Genomic DNA, 25,626 nt, shown 5'->3' with positions numbered 1-25,626 from the left:
ATCATCCATCAAGTCTAAGAGGGTAGAAGCATTTGATTTAGATGCATATATTATTTTCCAGTCTGTGAAATTTCTGCAGAAGCTCAGGCTTCCTGTGAATTGAAAAAAAAGTTTCATGATGCCTAACATCACTTACTCCCTTCATGAAAAAATAAAATAATAAAGCCCCCTCCAAAAGACAAAGAAAGATCAAGGAGATGGCTGAACCACAGGAAAATCAGTGTAGCAATTAAAAGGAGTATATTTATTATCAAACAAAGTCTCTTATACAAATTCTCTGAGATTTTTTGCTAGATAGTGGATTAAATAAAAAAACATGAGACATCGTTTTCTGGATTGGAAAATTTATGCTCCTAGAGACTATCCTTAAAGAAAACTGATTTATAAAATATGTGATAACAACCAAAAACTAAGCAAATATATGAGCACTAAACTGTGGAGAGGCAAAGTGATCTGAGCATTTCAAAGGGTTGTCAGCACAGAGAAAACTATGGGAGTCCCTGCTGGATAACTTGAGTCTATAATAAAAAAAAACAAAGAGGTGATCACAAATAATCCTTAATTTTATGATTTTTCTGTACAGCTTCTTCTGTGCAGATGTCAAATACTATATCCAATTTATATATGTATGTGTGTATACAGTATATAGTTATACTATATCTATAATTATGAGCAGTACAGCTGCTCATCCCAAAATAGTCTAGTGGCTCCCAATAAATGTGATCTTTATATAGTGATGTAAACCTAAAAGTCAAAGGAATTGTCAAAGACAGACGCCAATGGCACCAAATGCCTCCCTCCTTTACATCAACTGTGTTCTGCTTGTACTTTGACAGTAAGGGTTTGAAGGAATTCTTTCTATATATTCTAGTGTTCCTCCTTGTTCCTTTTCTATTGCAGAATAAAAATTGTTCTTTGAAGACAATATCTCTCTCCCTACAAAGACCAAGCCTAAGAGATGCAGTGCTGCTCTAACACAGAGCCCAATATTAACTGGTGCAGTATAATTTTGTACCTATATTTATAAGGATTCACTTTCACTGTTCCTTCTAGTATTGCTGTTTATTCCCATGTAGAACAACAGAGATCTGAAAAGAATCAAGATGTCAAGAATGTAAGCTCATCATGGTGCTGAACACCTGTTGTCCCAACTACTTGGGAGACAGAGGCAGAAAGGTTGCTAGGACCCAGGATTTCGGAACCAGAAAAAGATCTCAGAAATAAATTTATTGAAAACATGCAAGCCTGACAATAGGTAAGTGTGTTTAGTAAACAAAGAGCTAGATAATGAAAAGCAAACCATGGAAACAAAATAGACTATAAGATGGCTATTGCTGCTGCTTGGCCATGTGTACTTATAAGAAGTAAGTCTTCACCTAACATCAAGACCAAAGGAACTTTGGGGCTAGGCTAGGAGTATTTCAAATAAAACTGCATTAGCAACTTATTTGACTATCACTAGATCATCACCTACACATGTGCCAATAACTACACAATCATATATGTTCTAGATCATTCTTCCTTCTTGGTAATTAAAAAAGTAGGAAGAGTGTTGCTGTTAGAAACAAGAGGCATGCAATATTAAAGAATATTGTTCAAATAAGTTCCCCACCCAGAAACTGCTAAGTTTCTTGTGGTATTTCTGAAAACCTTGGCAAGCAGATACTTCTATTAGGTAAATAATGCATTTAAAAAGCCATGTAATAGAGTTTAGAGTTTTGAAGTTGCAGAACATTTCAGAACTCATTAGTGAAGGAAGGGTTTCTGAGGCAGAGTTTTAAGGAAACACCTTTGTCGCAATAAAATAAAAGTACCTCTGGCTTTATAACTTTGCAGAAGGCCTTTACTACTAGGTCACATGATAGAGAGGTACTCAGTTGAATCTTGGTTTAAGGTTGAAGACTTCCCCTAATATATTTTCAACATATAAAGCAATATGAAGGACTGTAAGTATACAGTGTTGTACACATAGAAAGTTAAATGGAATTGCTTATGATGAGAACTTAGCATACATAGAACCACTGAAGTTAATTACTTCACAATAAGGGAGCAGATACTTTAAGATTGTCACAGGCTAAAATTCATCTCAGGATAAGCTATTTTTCAAGCCCCTGCTTGAAAAGCATTGTGGTGTATTGGATTTCCAGAATAAATCAATTCCTGAGTTTGGAAAATCATCTACATTCACCTAATCTTAACTTGGTTCAACAAATAATAAAGGGTCACTTGTATGATGCTATCAAAATGGCTTCTAAGTTCAAGGAAGAGGTCCCCTTTACCCCATCTCCAACATGCATGTATGTGAGGGCCTACGCACATGTGCATACATGAAACCTGAAGCCAGAAAACATTAAGAGACAGCAGAAAAAATCATTTTCTCCACTGAAAGTATTTACCATTGAGATTTTTAAACTTAACCACAGGAATTTTACATTGAGGATATACTCTTCAAAAACTTTTAGCCATCATGAACGTTTTACTGGTAACCTGCTGAAAGTACAGAGTGCCATTTACACTGGTATATGATGGTAAAGGGCCTAGAATGGCATGTATACTCCGCCCATCTCATATACACAAAGGCCTTCAAGCAGGACTTTACAGAGTTCTGCTCATATTTGACAAAAAAGGACATCTTTGTTTTAGAAATACCTAATACGAAAGAAAACAGTGTGCTTTCATCTAAGATCTTACTAGGAAGACTTCATATAGTGGGGAAAGACTTGCTCTGTGTAAAAGGTAATGACAGGGTAGATACTTGGCTAATGTTCCTGCTAGCAAAGTCATCTTCCTCTCCATGCAAGGTTCTTACTGCAACATACTATGTTTGGCCATATAGCTTCAAACACACCACTTGTCCTGTCTGCATTTATAAAAGAACATTACTTCAAAATGTAATTTGACGTTTTTGCCAAAAGCCCTTAGGCACATGCAGTCCAAGACACACTTATGAATTAAATCCCAAGGCATACTCAAGCTACTAGGGATTCAGTGCCAAAACCAGTTAGTGCTGATGAGAAATGCAAGGAGGGAAAATAAAAGTATTTGGGCGCATGTGAAGGTAGAATTATAGCTTTGGGTTCTGGTAAGAATCTCTGAAAACTTGAGCAACTGGATTTAAAAAAAAACTTGAATATTTCAGAGCTTTGGGTGGAACTCAGTGGTAGAGCTCTTGCCTGGTACACATGAGGCCGTGGGCTCCTTCCTGGGTACCAGAAGATAAAAATAAAAAAGCTTGGAGTATTTCTACTTTAAGCACCAAAAACCGTTTCTTTTTAAATCTACGGCATACATATTATTTGAAAGGCTTTCTGTTTTACGTGTTTGAGGCTGCTTCTAAAACACTATGTCTGAATGAGGCTTCTTCTTTCTGGAAATTTCCTTTCTAAAACTTTTGGTCCTATATATTTATTCAAGAAAGATGCTATCACTTTTTTTTTAGGCTGAGAGAGACCCAAACACCAGGACAACTGAGTAATGTAGGACAGGTAGACTGACACTGGGAGGTGGCACTGGGCATGCACACTTTTTAAAAAGGCCTTTGGTGATTCTGATATACATCATTCATTAAGAAATTATTGTTACAGCTGGGAAAAATAGTGTATACATCTATAATCCTAGTATTTTGGGAGGCTGAGACCCTGTTTCAAAATAAAAATACAAAGCTCAGAGGTAGGACATCCTGGGTTCAATATGCAGTTAGTCTCTGTGTGTGTATATGTGTGTTTGTATGTGTGGGTGTTTCTCTCTCACACACACATACAGAATTATTGCTAGGCAGGCTCTTCAGGATTTGAGCTGGGAAAAGCAATTTGTCAGGGAATCCAATAGCTCAGTGAACAATGGGTTATGATCAATGACGATCATTTGTTTCCCATATTTCCCTAACCCAAACTTCTGCTCCTAGGACCTGAGGCACATATAGTTTATTTACCATGTATCTCTCTAGTTATTTCCAATTCTCCTGTTTACTTTCCACTCTTTTTAAATTCACACTGTTCTTTCTTTTTCCCACTCCACTTTTTAACAGCACATAATATGAACTAAAGGGTTTTTTATTTGTTGTAGTTATTGAAAATTCCTTGTTCTTAATTTTTAAAAGCAGATAAATTTAATGCCTTTTGGTTTTCTAAGGAAGTACCTAAATTAAGCTGCTTTTTCTACATAGCCCTTGATTAGTTTTTTTCTTTGTGGGTCAGTGGCCCTCAATAGAAAAAAAATCCCGCAGCCCTGTCGTAGGAGGCTTGGATGGGATTCAATGAAGCGTGCTTTTAAAGCCCAAGCCTATGGCATTTAAAAAAATATCACCTGAAAGAGCCAACCTTTTTTTCAATCTCACCAGTTTCATGTAATTTCTCTTCAGTCTTAATATCAATGCCTTAGTTTTCAAAGTCTAACAAAGACAATTACAATAAATTACTATGCAATCCTGGAGTATATATTGTTTTTTTTAAGCCACTTCAAATTAATGATTAAAGACAGAGACATTGAATATGAAGAATCTATTCCATCCTTCAATAATGTCCTGTGGCAAATAATCTGGAACTGTGCTTTCTTGTTTTATCTCATTTGTTCCTCTCATCAAAGGCTAATTCGGATGTACAGATTGGGTATGGCTAAAGTTTGTTTCTTTTCAATTGTTCATAACTCAGCTGTCCATTGTTATGGGGAAATATTATAGCTGCCAAATATTATAAATGGTGGTTAGCTTCTCAGTTTGGCCCTCAGCTTATTACCTACAAATGAGAAAATTTTCAACTATATCTAACAAACCATTTTCCATATACCTCCCAGAAAACTCACTGTCAAATCCAACTGATGTCAAGAAAATGTGGGTCTGATCCTCATATGTTGGTGGGTATGGAAGGAGGGTAAGTGTGAAGTGATGATAGAGGAATAATTATAGTAGCTGCTAAAGTGTTAGCTTTCCACTCCAGCAGGAGACAAAGTAATCCCCTAGTGATTACTCCTCTGGGGACCTAAATGGAGGAAACAGTAGCCAGATACCATTCCAAGACACTAGCAGAGAACTCCAAATTACCCACACAAGTGTGATTTGTGTCACAGGCATTCATTCCCCTGTACCTAGACTTATTTTACCAATAAGATGACCAGATATCTTTGGAAAATGTAAGAGATGCAAACTGCACCCTAATGGTAGGAGCTACAGTGAGGTACTTTAGAGATCAGACTGGGAACACTTTGAAAACTGCCTATGTAAGAGACTGTGATTTGTGCACTGGCCTCGCTTGAAGAAACTGAGTGCTTTATTTTGGTTATGAAGAACACTTATCTCTTAATGAAAGAAGTGAAAAGCATCCATCGAGTACTCTGGTCAGCACGGAAGTTCTGGATAAAGACGAGTTTCTGGTAATGTGTATTAGGTGGCAGAGAGGGATCTAGAGAAAAGCACTTTTTCTCTGCAGATGGGTCAGGGTAATTTCTGATTGGATGTAGTACTGGAGAGTGCCATAAGCATACTAAGAAGAAGTTGAGTAGTGTGTATGTGTGATGGTAAAGAGATGGCAAGGAAATATAAACATTTAAAGGGCAATAAACAGCAAAGTGTTTGGGATGGGGGTATGGCTCAGTGGTAGAATACTTGCCTACCAAGTACAAGGCCCTGGGCTTCATCTCTAGCACTGAAAAATAAAATAAAAGCTGGGTGCAGTGACATAGCTAAGGGTGTAGCTCAGAGGTAGAATTTCCTGTGTTCAATCCCCAGTATTGAAGAATAAAACATTTAAAATAAAAGAACAGTCTTAGAAGCCTAAGGAGACATGATAAAGAAATATGATGTGGTATTCTGGATGGGATCCTGGAACAGAATGACATACAGGGAAATCTAAGGAAACCACACAAAAACTGGTATGTGCATGTTCATAGCAGTGTTATTCATAATATCCAAATTTCCATCAGCAGATGAATGAATAAACAAAACATGACATGGCATATCTGTATATAAAGGAATATTAGTCATAAAAATAATGAAGTTTGATATATCTTACAACATGGCTAGATCTCTAAAACACTAAGAATGGAGACAGTCACAAAAGGTCTATACCCTGTAACTGTTTATATAAAATATCCAGCATAAGCAAATCTAGAGACAGAAAGTTAATTAGTAGTTGCCCAGGGCTGAGACAAGGATAGCAGAAAGTGAGGGTGATGGCTAAATGGTGTGGTGGTTCCTTCTGGAGTGGTGTTAAGTGATTTGGATGATGGAGACACAAATCTGAGTGTATAAAAATCTACTGTATACAAAGTTGGACGTGGTGGTGCATGCTTGTAATCCCAGCATTGGGGAGGCTAATACAGAAGGGTTGTGGATGGCAGACAGCTTCAGCTACTTAGGCCCTTTGCAACTCAGTGAGATCTGGTTTCAAATTAAAGAATAAAAAAATAGGGCTGGGGGTTGTAGCTTGAAGGTAGAATGCCCCCGGGTTCCATCCCCAGTACCATAAAAAAATCTACTATATATAATAAATGGGTAAAATTTTTGTTATATCTCAGTAAAATTGTTAACAAAACTATGGAAACCAGGAAGTATGGATTTTAGTTAATAAAAGTTCATCAATATTGTTCCATCAATTGTTACTAATGTACCACACAAACCTAAGGTGTTAATAATAAGGCTTTTAAGGAGTAAGATATAGAAAACTCTCTGTACTGTATTTTCAACTTCTGTAAATCTAAATCTCTTCCACTAAATAAAAAAGTTTATTTTTTAAAAAAAGCAAGCCTTGGTTGCTTTCAGTGTAAAAAGGATAAACACATGTGGTGGTTATGGGAAGACTTCTATCATGCTTTCAAAAAACATAAATACTTGATGTAATTCTAATATTAGAGAGGTACATTAAGCTATTATTTGCTGGGGCAATTTTCCTAATCCCTCAATTGCTACCTTACCCTTTTTCTAATTTTTATTTGCTCTAAAACAATTCCTTGCTGTTGGTCTAAAGCATTACCAAAATAGTTTCTGTTCACTTCTTAAATCTAAATTTACATAGTTACAAAGCAAGCTAAAATGCAGGTTGCTATATAAACTGTAGCCCCTCCAAGCTACCTAACAACCCCATGAGGAACATACAATGCTCTGCTTCATGGGAGCAAAGAAAGAAAATCTCTAAAGGTTTTTAATAATCCCAAGGGGTGAAGTAACCTATATATTAATCCACCCTCCCCCTTCCAAAAAGGAGTAAAATTACTACATATAATGTGCTATGTATATTGAAAGCCTGAAGTCATTTGACCTAAACCTTAATAAGAAAGCACATAAATTACAGTCATTATGCAGATGTATGATTTGAGATCACCTACTAATCAGTAGGAGAAACACAGCTAGTTAGCATTTTGCAAAACCTTGCCAAAACATAGCTCTGGAGGGCTTAGACTGCCAATTATTTAAGGTCCACTAATCCTGCAAGTTAGGGTAGAGAAGGCCAATCCAAAACACATACATTTAAAAAATCAGTTTTATTATGTTTTTCTAAGAAGAACTTTGTGTAAGCATAGTTGGAATGCTCAGAACTATTACTTTAAAACTCCACACTTTATTTCAGTGAGCATGCAACAGCTTTAAACTGCACTCTGGTTAGAAATCAAATGGGGCTTCTTATAGCTTCTTAAATGATAGACAACTAAGGAACTGAAGGTACTATCTGATAATCTAAGATCCCCATTTTAACTGCACCAAAATTTATTGAGTGAGGAACTCTGAACTAAAGGAAGTGAAGGGCCTGCAGTGCATGCCTGTGTGTTTCGTTGACCTTGGGGTACAATCACTTCTGAGAATCTACTTTGCACATTATCACTACCACCTCCAGTACACAACAGAAATAGTATTACCAGAAATTAACCTCAAATTCTTCAACAATCCTCAGGCTCTAGCAAATACTTCCTAAAGAGTCAGTGTTAATAAAAGGCTAAGGGAAAGTTGCTAGGAACTCTTAGGGGATGGCCTGGGGCAGGCAGGAAAAGATCTTTTCTGTCAATGATTCAGGTACACAGACTTTGGTGGCATCAATCGAGAATCTCACTCAAATACTAATTTATGATTTTCATTGGGTTCATAACTGAACAGAATGCCTGGGGATAAATAAAGGATTCCAAATGTCTGTATGAATTTCAGAATCATACCAATGATATGAAAGTTATCTATATTTATAGCTGCACTAAGTGAGATTAATTAGTCACAAAATGTGAAAAGTTGGATCTTCTCCCTAATATATGGAAGCTAGGGAGAAAATGGGACATAGGAAGGACTCCAGATAACGAAGGAGAAACCATAGATGAATGAAGGATACCTAAACTGAGGGAGATTGGAGGGAGGAAGAGGGAAGCAACTCAATGAATGTTCACAAACATATCAAAGCCAATCACTGTGCTTAGCACAAGGAGGAGAAGGGGAGGCAAGGAGAGGGAGACTGGGAGAGGGCTAAGTGCTGTGCGCATGTATGCCTCTACCATCCTGAACTTTAACAAGATGTATGTTTATAATGCACCAATAAAAAAATGAAAGAGCCATGTGTGAATTTTAAGTCCTTTGAAAGGAAAGAAATACAAAACTGAGGATGCTGGTTACATTGTGCCTATGAAATTAAGATTTCCATAACTCTTTTTTACCTTCCCCTTCCCCATTTATGAAGATTTTTATAGAAGAGAGATGAAAGAAACCATACAGAGATTCCCAAAGTCAACATGTCTGTTGCAACAATTACAAACAAATAAAAACAGTCTACGCCCAACATGGTGGCATATACCCTGTAATCCAAGTACTTGGAAGGCTGAGACTGGAGACTGGAGGATCATGTTTAAATCCAACCTCAGCAACTTAGAAAAACTATTTTCAAATAAAAATAAAATAGGACTGGGAGTATGGCCCTGAGTTCAATCCCAAGAACCAAAAAAAAAAAAAAAAAGCCTAAGCTGGGTGTGGTGATGCATTACTGTAAACTTAGTACTTTGGAAGCTGAGACAGAAGGATCAGAGGTTCAAGGCCAGCCTCAACAATTTAGCAAGACCCTGTTTCAAAAGAAGAAATAAAAAGGGCTGGGTGTATAGCTCTGGGTTAGAATACCCCTTGGTTCAATCCTCAGGATTAAAAAAAGAGACTGCTGTTGCCGGGCATGGTGGCACATGCTTGTCATCCCCACGCTTGGGTGGCAGAGACAGGAGGATCGCACAGGTTCGAAGCCAGGCGCACTGGCTTAGGAGACCCTGTTTCCAAATAAAAAAAAGTATAAAATAGGTCTGGGAGTGTAGCCCGGAGGTAGAAGGGTTTACGGGAACCCCATTACCACCAAAAATAAAAAAAAAGGAGACTGCTTAGAAACCAGGCAAGGTGGCACATTCCTGTCATACCAGTTCTTAGGAGGCTGATGCAGGAGGATCATATGTTCAAGGCCATCCTCAACAACTTAGCAGGACTCTCATAAACCTATTGAGATCCTGTTTCAGTTTTTAAAAAATAAAAATAAAGGGCTGGTAGTATACCTCAGAGGTAGACTGCCCCTGGGTTTAATCCTCAGTAACAAAAATAACATCAACAAAAGAAAAACAGCCTAGAAAAAAATCACTGGTCAGGACATCTATTTCTTTGGTGTCCAATAGTATACTTGGAACCAGTGTCCCCAAAACGTATATCATAATCCCTGGTGATTAAGGCCTTGGCAGGACCATTTTTAAGACAGCTGATCAATCAGTCCAGGCTCAGAGGCCCAATGTCTGATGTCCCCTGAGCCTCCCCATGCACTGACTTCATTTTCTTCTCCATTTGCTGTAAACTTAGCAACAAACCCTTTTCCATCTTGCCATGAAACCTAAATGGCTGTGGCAGGCTATCTGAGAAAGGGGTTCCTAAGGCTCTTTTAGAGGCAGTCTGAAAATTATAAGGGAAATCACTCCCTTTTGGAAGTCAGTCAGCACCCAGAAGTTACCTTCCTCCTTTCCCTTTTTTTATGCTTATAAATTCCAGTACTTGGGGGACTGAATGAGGAAGATCGTGAGATTGAAACCAGGTTCAGCAACTTAGTGAGGCCTTTAGCAACTTAGCTGAGCCCCTATCCATATAATAAGTAAAAGTGGTCAGGGGTGTGCTTTGAGGTGGAATACCCCTAAGTTCAATCCCTAGTACCAAAAATTTTTAAGATATTTTGTAGAGCAATATCAGATCAAGGGCATCCTACCTGTGAGCTACACCCTCAGTCCTATTTTATTTTTTGTTTTGAAACAGGGTCTTACTAAGTTGCCTAAAGCCTTACTTGCAATCCTCCTGTCTCAGACTCCCAAGAACTGGTATTACAAGTGTGTGCCACCATGCCCAGCCTTTCTTTCCTCTTTTTATTGCACATACTAGGCAAATACTCCACCACTGGGCTGCACTCCCAGCTCCTCTTAACCCTCTCTTTCATGAGATACCTAAAATTCCTCCCCCAAAAAATACAGTGTGAGGAGAGGCTTTTATTATTGAGTGATCATCCAAATCGGCTTCTCCACATGAAAAAAGAATAATTCTATAAAATCCAGTTGCAAGCTCCACAACTCATTCTTTAAAATTCTAGCCAGGCATCAATAAAATAGTAGAGGAAAAAACATTTACATTTTCATTATTTGTGCTTAATTACATCCCTTAAAACCCACTTCCACAGAAGTCTTGTTAAAGGTCAAAGTAAGTTATAGCTTACTTTAATAATACAGATCTACATTGAAGGACTCTTAATTAATCCCAGATCCTGTGGACATGAACCACAGTCGCACAGGGGTTAATTTTGTAAAGTGAGAGAAAGTCTTCTGAAGCTTAGCACCGACAGATGGGTGAGGTTTCGCAAAGTTTCTTTTCCTCAACATTCCCAATTGGCCATGAAGTCTTTAAGCAACATTTTACCCAATATAAATCATGTCACTGCCAGTTATCTTTAAAAAAAAATCCTCCTCTTTACTACTATCTACCACCCTAGCACCTGGGCCTGCTATCCTTGGGGCACACAACCTAGGATTCATGACCATTAAATGGGCTCTTTACTACTTGGTAAAGTTTTCTTGGCAAACATATATGTTTCAATATACATTTTCTCTTCTAGGTAGTTTTCTGGAGCTTTAAGTGAAACCCATCTCAGTCCTAATACACTATTAATTTTGCTATCCAGGGAATTACCTATTTATCTCTTATTTCTTACCCCAAAGCCAATCATAACATTTGATGGGACAGTCTCATAATTTGGTAGTGGTGCTAGTTATTTTGAGTTTCCTTCGCTTGGTGTGAAAGCTCTTGGGAAGCTTTGTTGAAGGCTTAAACAGATTATGTTCTGGTTTCCCCTTGTCTACAAATGCTTTATCCCTATGGAAAATACAATGTCTTTAGCAAAGCTGATTCCTCTTATGCAAATGAGGATGGTGCCTTTCCCAGAAAACTGAACTAAATTTTTCAGTGTTCTTACCTTCAGTATAAATTATTGTAGTATCTCTTTTACTGTCTCTTAAGAGATTTCGTATCTCTTTTAGTATTAATTCTACCAGCTTATCTTTATTAATGGCATACACCCCATGTTTGATTGGGATTCTTTTTGGAGTGCTGTGGACTAATTGGGATTTATCTCTTAGTTCCTTGAGACCATTCAGTTCCCCAATTTCATCTTTCAGGACCTTTCCTTTAAGATCAGACTTATTGATTTTTTTTCATTAAGATTACAAAATCCATTTCTTGACCTAGTTACTTCAACTAGTCCAACTCAAGAGATTATCTAGGAGTAGAACTCTGACCTAACATTCTTCCCAAGTCTACAACAAACAATTGATTCATTTCTCTCTAACCTTTGACCAAATATGGCGACTCTCAGTATTTAATGCAGTAATTATCAAGTGCCTCTTACATGTGAGATGCCATCTCTCAGTAAAGCAAATACAAAAGGCCTTATCTTTGCCCTCTTGAAAATTACAAGACGAAGAGACATGGATTTTATTGTGCTCTATAGGCTTGTTTCTCTTCTCCTTACACTATAATCTGATTTCCTCTACTACCTCCTTCGAAGGTCCCTGAGGTCCTATGATCTTGGGACAACTAAGGCAAGACAGAGATTATACTACATATAATTTCAGAAGCCAAAAAAAGGAAAAGAAATCATACTACATTTGCCAAATCTCCGCAACTCATCGTTCTCACTTTGGGACTTCCAACAGATGTGCCACAGGAGGTGCCTTTGAACAAAGTGGGAGAAATTCACATACTCATTTACAATGTTTGCACTGACAGATATGTTGTGTGTATTTATGGAATCATCCCAAGCTACAGAATACATTAGCTTGGGCTTAGAACTTAATCTCATAATGAGATTTTTTTCATTCAAATATTGTTAACATTTATTTGACTTGGCCAATCAGAGGTCATTAAACATTCAAATTATCTTTTAAAATAAATGCAGGCCCCACTGGGCGTGGTGGCACACACTTGTAATCCCTGCACTTGGGAGGTGGAGAAAGGAGGATAGCGCAGGTTCAAAGCCAGCCGCACTGGCTTAAGAGACCCTATTTCCAAATTTTAAAAAATAGGTGTCTGGGAGTGTAGCCCAGAGGTAGAAGGGTTTCCAGGGACCCCAGTACCACCAAAATAAATAAGTAAATAAATAAATGCAGGCCATCTTAAGTCTTTGATTTTTAAAGGACTTGAATCTGGCCACTTAGTAAGTACACCCAAACTTATATTTGGATAGTACAGTCAACAGATCATTTGAATGGCTTCACTTAATTCTTGTAGCTAAATCCCACCAAAAAAGGATCCATGCTCTCAAGTGCCTGGCATACCAAATGGCAAAGGAATTGATACTTCACCTGGTCCCTCTCTGGCATACTAGGAATAATCCCTGTTTATTCTGGGCTTTACAAAACTCCAATTAAAATGTGCCTAAACCAAATGCAAGGCATCAATTAGCCAATTCATCAACTGGGCTGCAATGACAGCCACCTATCATTTCACTCTGGTTTCTTAAGTATCAGAAAAAGTAAAAAATAAAGGCAGATCTTGGGCACTTATTTAAAGTATGAATTGCTTACTTATTCACAACAGAAAAATGTACTTCCTTGGAGATAAAGATAGAAAAGCAATCACCTCTGCCAAAAAGTATTATGGAATAAAGAGAAACCAGTCATTTGCTATGTCTTCATATATAGATCTGTTCAAGGCATGGTCATGTTTCGACATAGGCCTGCCAGACCAGAGGCCTCTTAGTCACTACAGGGTCAAAGAGTTAGATATAAATGTTCTAAGACTACACTAGAGGCAGCCTGGCCCTCTTTACTACAGAACTATCAGATAACTAAGGATGAAGGAGATGAGCCTGAGAGTGGCCACTCTAATTTGAGCTGCTATGAAAAAAATAAAGGCTGCTTCCATGAGGCTGACTATGGAATTGCTATAGAATAATGTAGAACCTAATAGAGACTTGGGCACTTCAGAAATCGAGCCAACAGAGAAGCTTTAGACAAATCTTGTTAAATTCAAAGTATCAGATAGTTTTCTAAGGCCTATAACAATCCATAAGTAGGCATTAGCGTTATTTTTTCAATAAACATGTATACCCTCCATAACGTTTTTAGGCCATAGGCCAACTTCTCATTCATAATGTAACTAATCTGTTCAAACATCTGAACACAAAGGAGTTGCAGTTATTCTTCAACTCCCAAATTGTGGATCCATCATCAAAGCCCATCAACTACTTTAGGACAAGCAACAACTATGAAGGCCAGGTGGGTTTAGGCCTGTAGCCACTAAGACAAAAATAAGAAAGAATGGTAAGAAATGGCAAAGTGAGAGAACAAAAAGAAGATGATATATGATCTACACCCTAGAGGAAGGGTCATCTACAACTGAAGCAAGTGGTGTTTTGGTACCAAGGCCTCAGGTTCCAAGGTAACTCCCACCAAGCAAAAGGACATGTTTTTTTGCCTAGTTTCCATTACACAGAGCCTGCAGATGGCATACAGCATCACTACTGCAATTATTGACTATAATTATCATGAAGAGCTTTTGATGTGATAGCAAAAATTATTAAAATGGCCCTTCTTGTAGAAGAAGGGCAATAAATACAGTCTCATTTGGAAAATTCAAGGACCCAATTTTGTATCAGGACTTTCTGCCAGAAAAGAATAGTCACTTTAATATATTTGTTTTTGCCTTCTCTCCTTGAAGATGTTTTATCCTATGTGGAAAATGAATAATGGTATGTAGTTCAAGATATATTTTAATAATATACTTAAAGGTACTTCAAAGGAAAACACAAAATAAAGTAACCTTCTCCTTGCAGATATATGCATAGTTACACAAGCTCCTAGTTTTCCCTGAACCCACTGTAACATGAGACATTTTTTTAAATTGCCTTCAATGATGAGAACAAATGACAACTGATTTAAATATCGGTCTTTTTTAAAAGATAATACTTGGCAGTATTGGCTTATCTGTTTGAATAATATATACTGTAGTATACATGAAAAAGTTATCAGTAACTAGAAGCATGAAAGAACAGAGAACAGCCTACTTTGTTCAGTTTATCCTTTACAGCATCATAAACTCTGCAAGGTCACATTTTATTTTTAATCTACTAAACCTTATGTTTTAACTCTGAGTCAAGACAAGACAGCATAATCCAGAATTGCAAGCACTGTTATAGCAGTACATACGTTTAATCATATTCTGGAATCTGTTTCAATGTGAAGGAAAGAGATCATTTCTAAAGCAGAAGCAAAACTCAGTGTCCAGCATTATAAATCCCTCACTTTTGCAAATTAATTGCCTAAAGTAGAATGAGTTTGACCAGGCTATGTGGAAAACATGCTTATTAAGTTTTTGCTCCTGAGTATTTCTATTTTTAATATATGACAATAAACATGCCCCAGTATAAAGATCAACTAAGCTGCTATGCTTTGGGTGTCTTTGAGTTTGTCCCACAAGTGTTCAGTATTGGAGGCTTAATCTCAAGTACAGTGGATTTGGGGTGGGCCTTTAAGAGATAGGATTTAATGGGAGGATGTTGAGGATATCCTAGGAAGGGAATATGGGAAACATCCTCTCTGGCTTCAGAGATGTAGTTCAGTGGGAAAGCCTTCACCTACTGTAAACAAGGCCCTGGGTTCTATCCCCAATACCACAAAAAAATCTATAGTAGTTAATATGAATATTGACATTGTAAGATTGTGTGTGTGTGTGTGTGTGTGTGCGCGCGCGCGCGCATACATATTTCTCAGAATGGGATTCTTTTCATGCTTCAAGATTCTGATATATTTAACCAATATAAAAGTTTTTGTTTTTGTTGCTACTATTATTATTACTATCATTATTAGTCTAAGGAAGCACTTATTTCTAGAAATTACAGACCCAACAAACTTTCCCTTGATAAAAATTCAGGGTACAGACTGTAAATACTGTTCTGGGATTATAGCCTAGAGAATATTTTCTTTAGTTTAAAAATGGTTGGTAGGAGCTTTGAGAGAAATGAGAAAAAAAATATTAAAAGCTGGAAGTGTAGCTCTTGTGGTAGGATACTCTTGTATGAGTGCCAGGGTTTGATCCCTGCATTAAATGAATCAAAATTGATTCTTAGGAAATTATCATTATTTAGGTCAAATATGAAGTATCAGCCCTTACACAGTCACAGTCTGTCCTAATATTTTGGGTAAATTAACTTCATATCAATATCCAAACATCTATGCATATAAACTATTATTATTTGTTCCCTAGAATTTTTTTCTCACAAAATACAAAATTGATATAAGCACTACTATTTGCTTATATAAATATGCACCTGATCTTTTTAAAAATATGCATGCACTCAGGAGCATGTACTACATCTACTGTACTGTCCTAACAAATGATCAGTTTCTTCCTAATAGCCAATCATTTTGTCAAAAGAACACTCTGCTCTATGACATCAAGGTAAATGATTCAGAAATTCAGACTACAGATAAATGCATGCCGAATAAAAACTCAAACAAGGAAGGAAATCCATTCTGAGATGAAGGGAGTTTGTTCCCTATCACATCAAAGGCAGAGAGAACAAAGATGGAAATGACAGCTCCCTGCACAGTCGTGCTGCATTTAAGTGCTGAGTTTTTGATGTTGATGAGAGTCTATCGACCTCAGAGCATCTGTCAGTTTATCACCTCACTGCCTCTTTCCACTCTCTTTATGCCTTAAATATTTCTGTCAAATAGGTGTCCCTCTACTTAGTCTTAGACTGGTAGGATAGATTCCCTCCCATTTTCCCCTCACGTTTATGCATAAGCTCCTCAGATGTGAACAAGAACTAAATACGTGGCAGGTCGCTTACCTGCCCAGATGTGAAGATACAGTTGTGAGAGGGGAAAAATGCCTGCTTCTAGAACAGGTATTTCTAGAACTCAGTAGGCAGGTGAAAAAGGGGAGGAATTATAAAAGACAGGTACAGGTACCCTGGCCTTGGTCCTGAGTGGTACACAGGATGCAGAGTACCAAGAAACCATATGTAAACAACTGTGTAATGGTGATCACAGTGCTAATGAATTCAGCAACATGAAGGAAGAAGAAAAGCAAAGTAGAAAACACATGATGTGGCTTTTCCTATATTTGAGTAAGAAGCTGTGACAAAACTGGGTCATCATGGAGGGGGAAATAAATAGTTTAAAAAGTAAACAATACTCAAGATGCCTGGAGTCTGGTTTTAAAAGACTAGAAAAAAGTATAGTTTTAAAAGACTTGCCCCAGAAAAAGTTTTCCTAAGTACTTGAGTCTTGAGGAAGGCTGCCGGAAGAGAACCATCAGTGTGGTAAACAAAAAATAGTTAAAGTATATTTGAAAAATAGAAATCTACCCAAGATTGAAAGTAGGAAAAATCTCAGAAGGTATAATGGATTAAATACAAAATATGAATTAGGGCCGGGCGTGGTGGCGCACGCTTGTAATCCCCGTGCTTGGGAGGCAGATACAGGAGGATCGCGCAGGTTCGAAGCCAGCCGCGCGCGCTGGCTTAGGAGACCCTGTTTCCAAATAAAAATGTAAAAATAGGTCTGGGAGTGTAGCCCGGAGGTAGAAGGGCTTCCAGGAACCCCAGTACCGCAAAAAAAAAAATATGAATTAGGCAGGAGCAACTTTTAAGAGACTGGATAGCCAAAAGTAAGAGGCCTTTTCAATGTATCAAAGGGAAGAAGCCATGTAAAGGAGCCACTTCATCACAGTCACAGGACTAAAAAGGAGATGGTGGAGAGAATAAATTAATTATTTGTCTAATAAGAAGATTCATATTCCCAAACCAGAACTCTGAACACGGCAGGTCAAACGTACTAGATCAAATACTGGTAAACATGATGCTCTGCATCTAATCAACAAGCCAGGAATAAATAAATCACACTGGGACCAGATGGCAGCCACCAGCCAGTTTTGAAGGAACTCAAGGGTGAAATTGTTTTGGCAAACATGTGTAGGCCTTCTTCACAACCACCGTGCCCAAGAGGCTGAGGCTTGTCAATGTGATTCCTATTCACATTGGAATAGAAAAAAAGGGTTCAAGAAGGAACCTCAGGAAGTAAAAACCAGTATGATTCATTTCCATATCAAGCAGGCTGGCCAACTTTATAATAAAGTTAAAATCACTACACATTTACGAAAATAAAGCCTACAAAAGACAAAAAGGGTGCCAAATATTATGGAAAAGTAGAGAAACCTCGATCATTTAATAAACCAAATTAAAGTGGATGGTGCAAAGAAAATATATGAATAAAAGGGACCTTGAGAATAGAATTTATGAAGGGTGCCAAAAACACTAGAGAAAGCATTATCCAACACCAGTGTTACTGTGTACTGTAACTGAATCTTAAAAGACACAAAGGATTAGCTGGGCATGGTATTGCATGCTTGTAATCCCAGTACTTGAAAGACTGAGAAAGGAGGATCATGCAGGTTCAAAACCTAGCTTCAGATACTCAGTGAGGCTCTCAGCAACTTAGTGAGACTCTGTATCCAACTAAAAATATAAAATAGATCTGGGAGTGGAGCCCAGAGTTAGAAGGTCCATGGGTTCCATCCCCAGTACCACACCAAAAAAAAAAGGTACAAAAGATTATAAGGTAAATTCACAAGTTAGAGAAATGGTTAAAGGAAATGACAGTGGGGAAGACAAACAGAAGTAAATTAAGGTTAATTGTGAAATGATGGAAATATGATTTTTCTCTTTTTTTTTCTTGGTACTGGGGATTGAACCCAGGTGCATTCTACTTCTGAGAAACACCCCAGCCCTATTTTTTTTGTTTTGAAAGAGGGTGCCACTAAGTTGTTGAGGGCCTTGATAAGTTGTTGAGGCTAGCCCTGAACCTGTGATCCTCCCAAGTCCTGGGATTATAGGAATACACCATCATGCCTGGCTTAAATGTAATTTCTTTTAAACAAAAGTATGGGAGAGGCTTTTAAATTGTTCTTTTTACCACCTCCTGATACATTAAGCTTCCTCAATAAATAACCCTAGAATTTTAGCAATGACACATTTACATGCATTACTTCTAATTTGGGGACAACCCAATAAGCAAGCCTTGGTCTATGGGGGCGTGGGGGAGAGAAAAACAGTCTGTGAAATTTGTTCTAGAAGACTGAAGCCACCCCCTGGGACATGCCTTTATTTTGTACACAAATACTCCAGTTGCATATTTAACCAACACTCTGCTGTTTGATTTCTAGATATTTGGTTCTGCCCTGGGTTAAAAAGGGACAAAGAGTGAACCCAAATCAATTACAGTCGAAGTGACAGCTAAAAAGGAAGGCAAAAGCAAAACATCCACAAAACAGTCTGGGGCTATTTAGCTTGGGGGCAAACAGTCACTCATACTTCAAAGAGCTCTATGGCCACTGCTACATTAGACTGTCATTTATTAAATGGATTTTATAGTGATGACCTTGGATTTTCTTTAACTGACTATGGTTTTCATCCTTCTTTTTATAAGGTAAGGGGATGATTATGCATGTATGCCTCTACCATCTTATACTTCATTAAGATATATGACTACAATGCACCAATACAAAAATCTTAAAAAATGAAAAATAAAATAAAAATGCAGAAAGAAAAATATAAGGTATTGGAATACGTATTTTAGAAATATTTTCACTGAAATGCTTAGAACAGTTTAAAAAGACAGCTTCATGTGTAAAAGGATAATGATTATTCAAAATATGTATTTTTCAGATGAATCAGGCAAGATAAGTAGGACATGACTGCAAAACCGCAAGCATAAAGGCAATGGTTGGTTTGGGTTGCAACTCAAGACCTTCACCAATGTTCTACATGTTTTCAGAGAACCCTATGGGAAGAGGTAGTAGAAAAAAACTGATTTGTTTGGTATACATGTACAACCCTTGAAGTGCGCCAAAATGGAACATGCATTATCCTGATAATCCACGTGAGTGTGATATCCATACCAGAGACACAACACAAGAAGCTTGACTCATACAGCAAGGCTGCTGTTCTTTTCGTGGACAGCCTCAGCTACATAGTGAGGCCCTTCGCAACTCAGTGCGACCCTGTTTCAAAATAAAAAAATAAAAAATTGGGCAGGGGTTGTAGCTCAGAGGTCAAAAGGCTCTGGGTTCCAGCCCCAGACCCGCACCAAAAAAAATAATGAATCTCAGAAGATAGAGAGTAAGAAATTTGAATAGATAGAAAAATGAGGTTTCTTTCTTAAAGTGGGCTTATTTATTTCTTCAAACACACTGTTTCCCAATTGGGAAGAGGCTCTGCTAAATATACTTCACACCATTCTTTACTTCTCTCAAGACAACTTGAATCCAGGGAAGGAAATATATCTGAAACATTCAAGAAAAAAAAAATACGAGGCTTGAGTTGGCTTGAGCCAACTCTCAAACCACATGCCTTAGAACAAGCGACTGCACACAGCAGAATGAGCCATTGCCAGTCTTTGTTGTAAAATGTATTAAGTGCTCTAGGAAAATGAAATGGAAAAAACCTGGGTAATACTGAAGACCAAAATAAAGTTTTCTGGAATACAAACCATATAAGTTATATAATTCATTTTTCTGTAGATTAATGGTGCCCCAAAGCTAGAGTTGCTCATCCTTCTCAAAAGAGAAAAAATGATAAAGTAGAATTCTGAGGAAGGTAACACCTCAAAATCAAATTAAGAACAATTAGTCAGGTATGGTGGCAGGCACATGTAATCCCAGTACTTGGGAGGCTGAGACAGGAGAACTGTAGGTTCAAGGCTAACCTCAGCAACTTAGTAAGTTTCCACAGGAACTTAGTGAGACCCTGTTTGAAAAAATAAAATAGATTTGGGGTATAGCTTGGAGGTAGATCAACTCTGAGTTGAACCTCTAGTACCAAATAACAAGAAAGAGGAGAAGAACAACAAAGACAGAAACAAGGACTTTGAAAAATATAAACAGAAAAGGAAAAGGAAAAGGAAAAGGAAATGGTAGGAAAAACTAGCAGATCACTTTTTATTATATCAACAACATACTAAGTGTCACATCCCATATCCTTACCCTATGTGTAACACAAACACAGTATGGATATTCTATATCTGAAAGAAAAATGTTAAGATGAATTTAGCTTTTTTTTTTTTGGTTCTGGGGATTGAGTGACCCAGGGACTTTCTACCACTGATGTATATCCTCAATAAATTTTAATTTATTTCAAAACAGGGTCTCACTAAGTTGCAGAGGGCCTCACTAGGTTGCTGAGGCTGGCTTCAAATCTGTGATCCTCCTGTCTCAACCTCCCAAGTACTGGGAGTAGAGATATATGTTACCACACCCAGCCAGTTTACTGTTTTGAATGACCTTAATTTGGAGACTAAACATTCATCTAAAGCCAACACTGTTTCCAATTTCATAGAACATTTGCTAAGTCAGCACATATGTAATCATGAATGGTAGTGTCCCCTCTTAACATTCCCCACTTCTTAGCAGGTCAGATACTAAAAGCTCCAGAATAATGTTTTATGAGAGAAGGGATAAAAAGCTTACAATATTGCCAGCAGTTCTGGAAGGGATAAATAGCCACTGTGAGAGCTGTCCTGAAAACAACCCTCTGTGATGGCACATAATATTTATTTCATGAAAGCCTATGCAATGATCACTTTTTTTTGAAAACTTATAAATGTCTTGTTTCCTCACTAAGTGAAGAATGACTACTGCTGTGGTCCTAGAAAGGGTTCCTGGACCCCCACAGCTTCTGACCCTTACAAAGCCATCTTTCACTGTAAAAAGCAGGTAGCTGGGTGTGGTGTTGTTGCATACCTGTATTCTTAGTACTTTGGAGGCTGAGACAGGAATACCAAGTTCAGGTCCAACCTTAGGAATTTGATGCCCTCCGCAACTTAGCAAGACCCTATTTCAAAATAAAAAGGGCTATGGGTATAGTTCAGAGGCAGACTGCCCTAGGGTTCAATCGCCAGTAACACTAATACACACATGCGCATGCATGCAGACACATCCTATAAAATATCCAGGTGTGCGTGCATACAAGTGCACATGTGCATGCACACACACACACACACAGATGGTAGAGGCATACATGCACACACTCATTCTTGTTTTGAAGGATATACAGCTCTTTTTTCTTTCCCTTGACTCTATATCCTCAAACCTTTTCTTATGTAAAGGATATCCAGCTTTCCCCACGCCTCACATCCCATCATCACTCTCATTTTCTGGAAGGAAAAAGTAGGAAAAAGAGGTTGTATGTAAAATCAACAATCACTTTTCTAAGGTTTCCAATCACTAAAAGATGAAAGAATATTCAGCTGGGGATATAGCTCCATGGTAGAATGCTAGCCTAGCAAGCACCAGGCTAAAGGTTCTACCCCTAGTACTGCAAACAGGGAAATAGATGGAACTTGAGAATATTATGCTATGCGGAAGCTAGGGGGGAAATGGGTCATAGGAGGAACTCTAGACAAAAAAGGAGATATGATAGATGAACAAATAAGGTGACCTAACTAAGGGGGATGGGAGGGAGAAAGAGATTGCCTAATGTCCATGATGTACATTCACAAACATATCACAGTCAATCACTAAGCCAAACATGAGGAGGGAGGGGGAGGGAGTGGGGTTTGAATTGGGTACGGGCTAATTGGGTGATGTGTGCATGTATGCCTCTACCATACATGCACACATGTATCCCATTAAGATATATGACTACAGTGCATCAATAAAAATGTTAAAAAAAGGAATGAACCTAATACCTTGAGATCTAATTTTCTTAGTTTGCAGAAAAGGAGCTGAAGGCCCTACAAACAAGAGTAGATGAAGTCTCTCAAGGGTACACAGTAGAAACATTAGGTCAGAACGAGACCCTTGGTCTCCAGTAGCCAAGCTTGTGATTTTTTTTTTTCATTCTTTATCAGCCAAGGCAAATGATGGTAGCCATTAGATTATTGCAAATCAAAATTTTAAGTAAGCTATGTGGTGCTGGACACATGGCCTGTTTCCCACTCTTGGCATTTACTCCAATCTTTTTGTTTTGTTTTTGTTTTGGTACTAGGGTTTGAACCCATGAAAATTCTATTTCCAAGCTATATCCAAAGCCCTTTTTATTTTTATTCTTAATTTATTTTGTGGTACGAGGGAATGAACCCAGGTACATTTTACCTCTGAGCTACATCCCAGCCCTATTTTTATTTTTTATTTAGAAAAAGGGTCTTGTTAAATTTCTGAGCATCTTTGCTAATTAGCTGAGGCTGGCCTCAATCCTATGCTCCTCCTGTCTCAGCCTCCAAGTACTGGGATTATAGACATGTGCAACTGTACGCAGCTCCCCCGACTTTTAAAATTTAATCCATATGCCAAATAGTACACCATATATAATATACAATTCAGTGACTCAGTATATTCATAGGGCTATCTAATCCCAGAAAATCCACATCATCCCCAAAAGAAATCCCATACTATTAATAGCCAGTGACCCCTACCCCCCCACACAGATCAGTCATAGACAAGCACCAATCAATTTTCTGTTTCTATGGATTTACCTATTCTGAATATTTAATATAGAAGACATCATGTATATTATAATTTACCTGAACTGGCTTTTACATTAATAATGGTTCCAAGTTGTAGCATGTAGCAGAGCTTTGTTCCTCTTTATGGCTGCATGATATTCCATTGCACAGATATATCACATTTTGTTTGTCATTTGATGGTTTAGGTTGTTTTCCCCTTTAGGCACCTGCGAATAGTGCTACTACTAATGTTTATGTCATTTTTTATATTTATTCTGATATTGGATACAAATATTGGTAAGAAAATCTATTTTGAACACTAAAAACTTACGAGTCTGCAAAGTTAGAATGAGCACAATTTTTTGAGTTATATATGTCTAGGAGTGGACTGCTAGGTCACATGATACAAAAAGTCTATGCAGAGCTTTATGAGGAACTGCCATCTATAGACATTTTGGAATAAAGGATGCTATCTTGACTGGTCTCAGATAGAAGCTTAACACAAGTGATTGGTGTCCACAAGCTGATGTTTCCTACAACTTGGGCCACCAGAAACAACAGGGACATTCAAATTGGAAGTGATGAGCAAAACAAACTCCAAAATAAGGGATTTAATCTCTCAAATAAGAAAACATACTTAAATTTAGTTACTATTTCCTGTTTTCAACCTGAAATTGACACAAGGCTTTCTGAACTTCAATACACACACACACACACACACACACACACACACACACACACAATTGTAAATGTGGAATGAAATGGCAAATAAAAACCAGAAAGTTTAATAACTTTCATGTGAATTACATCATCTTTCAAAAATGGTAAAGGGAACACATAATCAACTCTCAAGATCAGAACACAACAAAATAAACCAAAGATATCTAGACAGGAGTGCTGCTGACAATTTAAGAATACCCTCTGTTCTGAACACAGCTAAAAAATTCGTTTCCAAGTAATGAAGAAATTGAAGCCAGTCTTGGTCTATATCAAGATATTCTACTAATAGAGAGAGTGCAAGCATTATCAACATATTTTAGGAACCTGACATGGGTAGTTAAAATGTCCTTCTTGCAAAAGGCTGGTGGGAGGCTGCAATGGGCCCTTCTATGGAAAGTCACAAAGCTTGTTGATTTCTTTTCACTATGAAAATTCTTTTTATTCATTACTCAGGCTACAGGACAGAATTTTCCCTGATTACAGCTGTGGAAGTTTAGCTCCAAAGCCAAGTCATTTTTTTACAACTTCCCAAATTTCTCTTTCTTCTAACTTCTTATTTCAACTACAGTTTTGGTGGCTGACTTGACACACCCTGTGGTTTCCATCTAATTTTTGAAACTTCATCTTTTGTATGGCAATTTCATCATCTTTTCACCACTGCCATGTTTGTTTTTCCTGTATCTCCACCAGCTTTCTTTTTATTCTCTAGTCACTCAACAAACATTTATTGTTGAAGTAATATATGTCAGGCACAGGGCCAAATTCTGAGGGAAAAATGAACATGCCTGCTGCTCTCCAGGAGCTCAAAGTCAACTGTGGATCATTATACCATCCCATCCCTTCCCAGTTATAATCTATTCATCTATTTCCATCCAATTATGACACTATCTTTGCAAGCTTCTACGTCAGGCTGTCTGTTTCAGAGTCTCCAAGTTTGAGATCTGACCAGTTTGACCATCGCTGCACTTTGAAGTCCCTCTAACATATCTATCATACTTATTTTACTTGTGTGGTGCTGATGATTGAGCCAAGTTGTATCCTACCTGTGAGTTACCCCCACCCTTAAAATTAAGTTTTATGTTTTTTTTTTTTTTAATTTTGAAGCAAGGACTCTCTAAGTTACCACGCTGGCTTCAATCTTCCTGTCTCAGCCTCCCAAGTAATGGATTTCAGGCATGTGCCATCGTGCCTGGATAAACTTTTATTCTGATGCTGAATACACTGATAGAGAAGTCTGTTCAAAATACCAACATCTTTCCGGGCGTGGTGGTGCACGCTTGTAATCCCCGCGCTTGGGAGGCTAAGACATGAGGATCGCATGGGTTCAAAGCCAGACTCAGTTACTTAGTGAGGCTTTCAGCAACTTAGTGAGTCCCTGTTTCCAAATAAAATATAAATAAAGGTCTGGTAGTATAGCCCGGAGGTAGAAAGCCTCTGGGTTCCACCCCCAGTACCACCAAAAACAAAACAAAACAAAACAAAAGAACCCAACATCTTAGGAATCTTCACCCTCCTTAAATAAATGAAAAATTAGAATGAGTTGTTTTCCAAAGATCTTCCAAACCTACAAACTTGGTTTTTAGGTGAGTAGAAGAGGAAATAATCTTGTTAAAACCTGCAAATATGCACTATTTTCTGCATTACTCATCTTTCCTAAATAGTTGCAGCTGACTCGCATTCTTTTCTGTTCAAAAAAAAAAAAAAAAAGATGGAGCAACAGCCTATACTGAATGTTGGGTTAGAGCATGCTTTTTAGTCAGTAAGACCAAAAATGGCAAATGATTGGATAATGAGATTCTAATAAGAAATCCCCTCAGGAGCTGGAAAGAATAGACATAATGCTAGATTTATCAACCCTCCAAGCATATACATGCTATCAGAGAAACCTTCTCAAGCCCTTATCAGCTTCATGGATTTCAGAAGTCAAAAGTACGTAATGAA

The 25,626-nt window shown here is 37.8% G+C and overlaps 1 protein-coding gene across 1 annotated transcript in view; it reads right to left on the bottom strand.

The window, feature by feature from the left end:
* GPC4 (glypican 4) overlaps positions 1-25,626 on the bottom strand; it is a gene marked incomplete at both ends in the record, with an annotated part of 122,350 nt that overhangs the window by 45,399 nt on the left and 51,325 nt on the right. The gene's annotated exons all lie outside the window — the stretch shown is intronic.

Source organism: Muscardinus avellanarius (assembly GCF_963383645.1).
Source record: "Muscardinus avellanarius genome assembly, chromosome: X".
NCBI classification, from domain to species: Eukaryota; Metazoa; Chordata; class Mammalia; order Rodentia; family Gliridae; genus Muscardinus; species Muscardinus avellanarius.
This window is presented reverse-complemented; position numbering and strand designations above follow the sequence as displayed.